At 47.7% G+C, this 8,938-nt stretch overlaps 1 pseudogene; it reads right to left on the bottom strand.

The window, feature by feature from the left end:
- Window positions 1-7,946, bottom strand: LOC124671361 (annotated as a pseudogene).
- Window positions 7,947-8,938: the final 992 nt, after the last annotated feature.

Raw genomic sequence — 8,938 nt, 5'->3', positions numbered from 1 at the left:
ACTTCCACCATGATTCATGGCTTTAGTTAGCGGCCCAATGTTCTTCTCTAACAATATGCATGCTCTAACCATTAAATGAGTGGTAAATCTCCCTTACTTCGGACAAGACGGACATGCATAGCAACTCACATGATATTCAACAAAGAGTAGTTGATGGCGTCCCCAGGAACATGGTTATCGCACAACAAGCAACTTAATAAGAGATAAAGTGCATAAGTACATATTCAATACCACAATAGTTTTTAAGCTATTTGTCCCATGAGCTATATATTGTAAAGGTAAAGAATAGAAATTTAAAGGTAGCATTCAAGAAATTTACTTTGGAATGGCGGAGAAATACCATGTAGTAGGTAGGTATGGTGGACACAAATGGCATGGTGGTTGGCTCAAGGATTTTGGATGCATGAGAAGTATTCCCTCTCGATACAAGGTTTAGGCTAGCAAGGTTATTTGAAACAAACACAAGGATGAAGCAGTGCAGCAAAACTCACATAAAAGACATATTGTAAACATTATAAGACTCTACACTGTCTTCCTTGTTGTTCAAACTCAATACTAGAAATTATCTAGACTTTAGAGAGACCAAATATGCAAACCAAATTTTAGCATGCTCTATGTATTTCTTCATTAATAGGTGCAAAGTATATGATGCAAGAGCTTAAACATGAGCACAACAATTGCCAAGTATCACATTATCCAAGACATTTTAGCAATTACTACATGTATCATTTTCCAATTCCAACCATATAACAATTTAACGAAGAAGAAACTTCGCCATGAATACTATGAGTAAAGCCTAAGGACATATGTGTCCATATGCAAAAGCGGAGCGTGTCTCTCTCCCACACAATGAATGATAGGATCCATTTTATTCAAATAAAACAAAAACAAAAACAAACCGACGCTCCAAGCAAAGCACATAAGATGTGATGGAATAAAAATATAGTTTCAGGGAAGGAACCTGATAATGTTGTCGATGAAGAAGGGGATGCCTTGGGCATCCCCAAGCTTAGACGCTTGAGTCTTCTTGATATATGCAGGGGTGAACCACCGGGGCATCCCCAAGCTTAGAGCTTTCACTCTCCTTGATCATGTTGTATCATCTCCTCTCTTGATCCTTGAAAACTTCCTCCACACCAAACTCAAAACAACTCATTAGAGAGTTAGTGCACAATCAAAATATACATGTTCAGAGGTGACATAATCATTCTTAACACTTCTGGACATTGCACAAAGCTACTGAAAGTCAATGGAATCGAAAAATCCATCAAGCATAGCAAAACGAGCAATGCGAAATAAAAGGCAGAATCTGTCAAAACGAACAGTTCGTAAAGACGAATTTTATTGAGGCACCAGACTTGCTCAAATGAAAATGCTCAAATTGAATAAAAGTTGCGTACATATCTGAGGATCACTCACGTAAATTGGCATAATTTTCTGAGTTACCTACAGAGAATTAGGCCCAGATTCGTGACAGCAAAGAAATCTGTTTCTGCGCAGAAATCCAAATCTAGTATGAACCTTACTATCAACGACTTTACTTGCCACAACAATGCACAAAACTAAGATAAGGAGAGGTTTCTACAGTAGTAAACAACTTCCAAGACTCAAATATAAAATAAAATTACTGTAGTAAAAACATGGGTTGTCTCCCATAAGCGCTTTTCTTTAACGCCTTTCAGCTAGGCGCAGAAAGTGTATATCAAGTATTATCGAGAGGCGAAGTATCATAATTTTCACAATTTCTCCCATTGGATGTCTTAGATTCTCCCTTATCTATAGTGGTTTTAAGAGCTTTATCAATTTTAGGCCTATAATAGCTTTTTGGTTTAGGCCCCTTAGAGACATAGATGAACTTTTGCTCCTTACCCACATAAGCTTTCTCTCTAAACTTTATAGATGAAAAGGTTGAACCCAATGTTTCCATAGCTTCTTCAAGTTCACTAATCCTTTGGGTTTGATTATCATGAATAGCACGAGTTTCTAAGATGGCAATTCTCTCATTAATTCCACCTAGAGATTTATCAAGTTTATCAGTGCTATCAAGTAATGCTCCCAAATTAGTCTCAATACTTGGAAGATTTTGCTCTATGGTCTCCAACTTTTTCATGACATCTTCAAGAGAGATTTCAATTTTAACTTCATTAACAGGTGGTATTCCAAATAGACTCTCAATAATGCAACTAGCTTCTAAAGCAGGGGTACTTAGAAAGTTACCTCCCGCGAGACGATCTAGAACATACCTATTCCAGCTAGAGATACCAACATAAAAATTCCTGAGTAGGATAGTGGTGGAGTGTTTCTTAGTGCACCTATTATGGGCATCACTAATTCTATACCAAGCATCTTTTAAACATTCTCCCCCTTGTTGCTGAAACGAACGAACTTCAACTTCAGGATTACTCATTAGCAATAGTAAATAAAACAAACTAGATAAAGTAAATGCAAGTAACTATTTTTTTGTGTGTTTTTGGTATAGAGTGCAAACAAGACAGTAAATAAAGTAAAACTAGTAACTAATTTTTGTGTGTTTTGTTTTAGTGCAGCAAACAAGGTAGTAAATAAAATAAAGCAAGACAAAAACAAAGTAAAGAGATTGCGATGTGGAGACTCCCCTTGCAGCGTGTCTTGATCTCCCCAGCAACGGCGCCAGAAAAAGAGCTTGATACGCGTACATCACGCGTCCGTTGGGAACCCCAAGAGGAAGGTGTGATGCGTACAGCGGCAAGTTTTCCTCGCATGAAACCAAGGTTTATCGAACCGAGTAGGAGCCAAGAAGCACGTTGAAGGTTGATGGCGGCGAGATGTAGTGCGGCGCAACACCGGGGATTCCGGCGCCAACGTGGAACCCGCACAACACAACCAAAGTACTTTGCCCCAACGAAACAAGTGAGGTTGTCAATCTTACCGGCTTGCTCGTAACAAAGGATTAGATGTATAGTGTGGATGATGATTGTTTGCGAGAGAACAGTAGAACAATTGCAGTAGATTGTATTTCAGATGTAAAGAATGGACCGGGTCCACAGTTCACTAGAGGTGTCTCTCCCATAAGATAAATAGCATGTTGGGTGAACAAATTACAGTTGGGCAATTGAAAAATAGAGAGGGCATGACCATGCACATACATGATATGATGAGTATTGTGAGATTTAATTGGGCATTACAACAAAGTACATAGACCGCTATCCAGCATGCATCTATGCCTAAAAAGTCCACATTCAGGTTATCATCCGAACCCCTTCCAGTATTAAGTTGAAAACAACAGACAATTGCATTAAGTATGGTGCGTAATGTAATTAATAACTACATCCTCGGACATAGCATCAATGTTTTATCCCTAGTGGCAACAGTACATCCATAACCTTAGAGGTTTCTGTCACTCCCCCGGATTCACGGAGACATGAACCCACTATCGAGCATAAATACCCCCTCTTGGAGTTACTAGCAAAAACTTGACCAGAGCCTCTACTAATAACGGAGAGCATGCAAGATCATAAACAACACATAGATATAAATTGATAATCAACATAACATAGTATTCTCTATTCATCGGATCCCAACAAACACAACATATAGCATTACGGATAGATGATCTTGATCATGTTCGGCAGCTCACAAGATCCGACAATGAAGCACATAAGGAGAAGACAACCATCTAGCTACTGCTATGGACCCATAGTCCGGGGGTAGACTACTCACTCATCACTCCGGAGGCGACCATGGCGGCGTAGAGTCCTCCGGGAGATGAATCCCCTCTCCGGCAGGGTGCCGGAGGCGATCTCCTGAATCCCCCGAGATGGGATTGGCGGCGGCGGCGTCTCTGGAAGGTTTTCCGTATCGTGGCTCTCGGTACTGGGGGGTTTCGCGACGAAGGCTATTTGTAGGCGGAAGGGCAGATCAAGGGGCGTCACGAGGGGCCCACACACTAGGTCGGCGCGGCCAGGGCTTGGGCCGCGCCGCCCTAGCGTGGCGCCGCCTCGTGGCCCCACTTCGTTAGCTCTCCGGTCTTCTGGAAGCTTCGTGTGAAAATAGGCCCTCGGGCGTTGATTTCGTCCAATTCCGAGAATATTTCCTTACTAGGATTTCTGAAACCAAAAACATCGGAAAACAAGCAATCGGCTCTTCGGCATCTCGTTAATAGGTTAGTTCCAGAAAATGCATAAATATGACATAAAGTATGCATAAAACATGTAGATATCATCAATAATGTGGCATGGAACATAAGAAATTATCGATACGTCGGAGACGTATCACTCGGCTCGCAGCAGCGCCACCATCCTTGTCGTCATCGTAGTTGCTGGTGAGATAGGTTGACGAGCAGCATCATCCCTAGGCGCACACGTAGGAAGGTAGGAACCGGCGGCGGCCGCGCGCCCACACAAGAACCGATGGCGGAGGAAGGTAGGAACCAACGGCGCTGTCGTTGGACAAGATGGCGGCTCCGAGTGGAGGTCACCGTTGTTCCGCTACAGAAAATCGTCGTCGCCATCGTGTCCCACGTGCGTGGATAGCCGTATGTGATATGGGGAGCAGCTGGCCCTTCCGATGAGGTAGGGCAGCAGAATGGCGGCGGCGCGTCGACCGAAGAGGAATGGCTACTGCGCTTGGCGGCAGCGCGATGGTGGCATAGTTGTGCGGCTCAATCGATTTGGGAGAGAAGATAAGGGATCAGTAGAGAACATAGGTGGGGCCATACATGCACGTGGCGCGTGAATGAGATGGATGACAGTATGATGATGAGGCGCGCCTCATCCCCGGGTGATCCTCAAGCTTTTCCTATTAAATATCACTTGGTTATCGTCAGGGATGGCACCCATAGTGTATGGGTGGATCCGCGCCATATATGTACCCGTCGATCTCGACCTTACACGTCACCCGTACCCATACCTATCAGCGGGTACAATGTTTTTCCATGTCCAACACCCGACAGGGTGAATGGGTACCCGTGGGTGAAAATACCCGCTTACAACACATCAAATTGATAAAAGTAGTCATAAATAAAAACATGTTACCATAATTCATAAAAACAACACATTACAAAAAGACATAATTACGAACAAGCGCACATTATAAACAACAACATTCTCATAAACATCAACACTTGCTCATAAATAGCAAAACATCAGGATGTGATCACTTAAAGGTACCGCGGAAGTTGAATGACACTAGGTGAAGCGATCCTAAATAGGAGCCTAATCCTCACTAACCGATCAACAATTATGGGACCGGGAAGCATGAGGTTCAGACTTGAATGTGTGATTAGGAAAAAATTAAGTATGTTCGAATATTACAATGGTCAACTTATAAAATATTGGAAGGGTGAATGAGTACGCGGGTATAGGTTCTATGATCCCATACGCATACCCTTTAGGTAGGCTTGTTAGCCTATCCAAAACGTTTTATAATATAGAACATAGTTTCAGACAAAAGTGCGTACAACGGTACAAGAAGATTAACTGGACGAAAATTTGCATGATCAATAACATAGCAGTGTACACATCTAAAACTTCCTTTTCCCTAATCATAAACCCTCCCTTCTTTCTAGATTTTCTCTCGCTCTTCTAGCACCCATCGGTTGTTCACCTTGCACTGGCTTTGCAGTCTTTGTACCCGTACCCCTCGTACTTCACACCCTCCACCATGGGGCACTCGCAAACCCTTCCCCTGTACGTGTCCTAACATAATGCTGATGTATTAGAGATGTAAGTGGGTTAACATTACCAGAATAAATTTTGTGCACATATATCCGAATCTTAAAGAAAAATGCTTTGATGAAAATGGTTAATGCTGCAATATTGAGAACTGGTGTTCAATCGAACACAATGGTTCGGGATGCAGGTGTTGTGGAGGAAAACTGTTTACACCCTTGCACAATGGGGCATCTACTGAAGGAGGAAGAAAAAGGAAAGCTCATGATGATGGTGAACAAGCTAGATATCTTGGCTCAAATGACACCTCTGTTATCCTGACCGGAACCTAGCCAACTCCTGGGAAAAGGGCGAGAACGGCTCTGGAAGTATGCACTATGGGCATGTTTGGTTTAGAGCCAATGCTAGCCTTACAAAAGTTGGCAAGCCCGCAACCATAGGCTGTCGGTTTGATGCCAAAATATTGGCTAGCCCAGCTCAACAGCTCACATGCATTTCATTTTTTTGCCAATGATTTGGCGTGGCGTGGTCGGCTGATGGCTCCGCCAAAAAATTGGCAGCCAAAAGTTGGCAGGGCTAGTTGGGACAAAAACCAAACGTATCCTATGAACCACGAGAGGGAATCTGGATATCCCAGCAATGCTCGCGACAATATTGTATCGAGACAGTCGGTGTCAATGTGTCATGGTTTGTCTGAATGTTATTCAGAAAAAAGAGAGAAAATGGATGGATACCTTGCAGGCGGTGATGTTGGTCTTATCGTCGCGCCAGCAGCCGCCGTTGTTGTCCAGGCACTCGTCCGTTTCCATGTCTGCAAGTAACCATAGAGATTGTGAACTTAAGATCTAGCACTGGCCATAAGTCAGATGTGACTTGGCCAAACACAAAAGTGAGGGTATGAACCTTGTGTCAAGCAGACACGGGGCTCAGTGGTCTCCTTGAATCCAGCGCAAATCGCCTTCAGAACGGCGGTGCTCTCCAGTTTCCCTGCACAAAAGTGCGATTTGTTTCAGACAAAAGTAGGGATGGTTACGAGGAAGCAATGATCAGCAACATCCGCTTCATTTCTGAAATCAGCTGTTTGATCGAGAGGTTCAGTGCCATATCTCGTGATGAAACCCGTATCCAACCTACCGCGATACTGCACGTTGTTGATCACGAGCGTCGGCGAGACGGTGACGTTCCCTCGATTCCCCTGCCCAACCTGCACCATCTGCTCCGTCTCGAGCACCTCGTTGTCGGCGTCGGCCTCGGGGTCCCCCATGCACTCCGCCATCATCTCCGCCGGCAGGCCCAGCGACGCCACCACCTCCTCGGCGCATCCCCGTGAATACTTCTTCTCCCGCATGGAGCACCGGACGCGGTAGTCGGTGACCAAGTCCCACCACACCGACGACGCGTTCCGGGCGTTGGCCACGCGGTGCACGCACAGCTGCCGGAGGTTCTCCACCACCACGTCCTTGCCCTCGTACCCGCGCCCCAGGTCACCCTCCGGGTCCGGCGCGCAGTACCGGCCATGGTTGATGCACTCCGACGCGCACTGCCGCGTGCCGGCGAAACGGGCCGGGCAGAACCGGATGATGTAGTGCGGGGTGAAGAGCGCGTCGCCGGCCTTCTCCAGCAGCTGCGCATGGCCACGGAACGCCGACACGAACGCCGCCTGCTCGTCGCACCGGGGGCCGCACTCGTCGTTGATGTTGCTCCAGAACTCGTATTCCACCCGGGCGTCCGGGTGCGGCATCGACTCGCGCCAATCCAGCTGGACCACCACCTCCTCTTCGCCGGACTTGGAGGCCGCTACGCGGAGGGCGTCGCCAAAGGACTTGGTCACAAGCGCCGAGGGGGCGGTGATGTTGGCCAGGAAGGTCAGTGTCTTCCCCTCGGGGTTATCCATCGTCAGCAGCGGCTCCTCCACGCTGTCCGCCACCAGCACCGCCGCCGCGCCGGCCTGCTGCGCGTTCCATGTCTTGACCGCGAAGTAGCACTCCCCGCGGTCCACTAGGAGGACCACGGGGCGGCCGGACCGGGACTTGAACGGCGCCGTCGTGTCGAACGGCCTGCACCCCGTGGCCAGCTTCGCGTCGGCCGGGTACAGAACCACGCCGGTCAGCGTGCCACCGTAATTCGGGACGCCGTAGTTGGCGATCGCCGCCTCGTGGTGGGCCCTCATGGACAGTGGCGACATCACCCAGATGCTGTTCTTCACAACGACCAACTGAACTGGGCAGGCGCCACGCTCGCCGTGGCCACGATAACAAGACACAGCGCGGCCGCCAGCCTCCTTCCGTCTCCTTCCATCGTCAATCCCGGCATGTGTCTCTAGCTCGGTCCCTGGATCCGCGTTCTTGGAATTTTTCCTAGTATCTCTATATCTCTATCTCTACTATATAAAAAGGAGGAACTGGTTCTATTTCCTCCGGTCAAAGGTTTCGTCCTACATATTTTCATCTGACAATTTTACCCTTCCACCGAATCCCGTAAAAAAAAGAGAGCATAGATCAAATCCTTCCACGTTCTGCCTCCCGAAAAAACCGCTACCATCCCTTCATTCAACCCACCCACGTACGCACATCGGCCGCCGTCCCTCTCCCATCTGCACGCCGCCCCTCTCCCACATCTCGTTGGCCCAGATCGAGGCCCCTCCCAGGTCTGTGCGCCGCCGGCAGCCCACCCGTGTGCGTGCTCTACGCCGTCCCCGACCTCCAGATCTCATCGCCCAGGACCCCGGGTTCGTCAGCGGGCTTGTGTTGAGGCGCCACCGCTGGCGAGGCCTTCGGTCGTTCCCCTCTCTGGAGCTCCTCCTCTTCGCTAACCCTGTGCTAAACCCACCGGACGACAAAGATTCGTGGCGCGACACCATGGTCGTCGTCGTCGCTCCGCCGGAGACCGCTCTGCCCGCGGCGGACGGCTCCCGAGAGAAAAGAGGAGGAGCGGGAGTAGTGCCGCATGTCCAAAAGAAAGATGCCCCAAGCCTCCTCACTCCGAATACCACGAGCTCGTCCTCCTTGCACTACTCCACGCGATGGTCCTCAACGCCGACCAGATCTGCCGCCACTTGGTAAGCCGATCCTGCACTACTTCTTCTCGTTCTTCTACCCACCACAGTGATGCTGTCCCTGCTTACCTCAAGATGAATTTGCTGGCCCCAGATCCACAAGGAACAGCCATGGTAGCAAGATCTGTAGCGGGGCATGTACGAACGCAGCAGCAGATACATCTAATTTGTCATTCTTTTACTACCGCAAGAAAAGGTTCCGGTTCCTTGAAGGGAAGTTTCTATTTTACTTTAC

The sequence above is a fragment of the Lolium rigidum genome, chromosome 7 (assembly GCF_022539505.1).
Source record: "Lolium rigidum isolate FL_2022 chromosome 7, APGP_CSIRO_Lrig_0.1, whole genome shotgun sequence".
Classification (NCBI taxonomy): domain Eukaryota; kingdom Viridiplantae; phylum Streptophyta; class Magnoliopsida; order Poales; family Poaceae; genus Lolium; species Lolium rigidum.
This window is presented reverse-complemented; position numbering and strand designations above follow the sequence as displayed.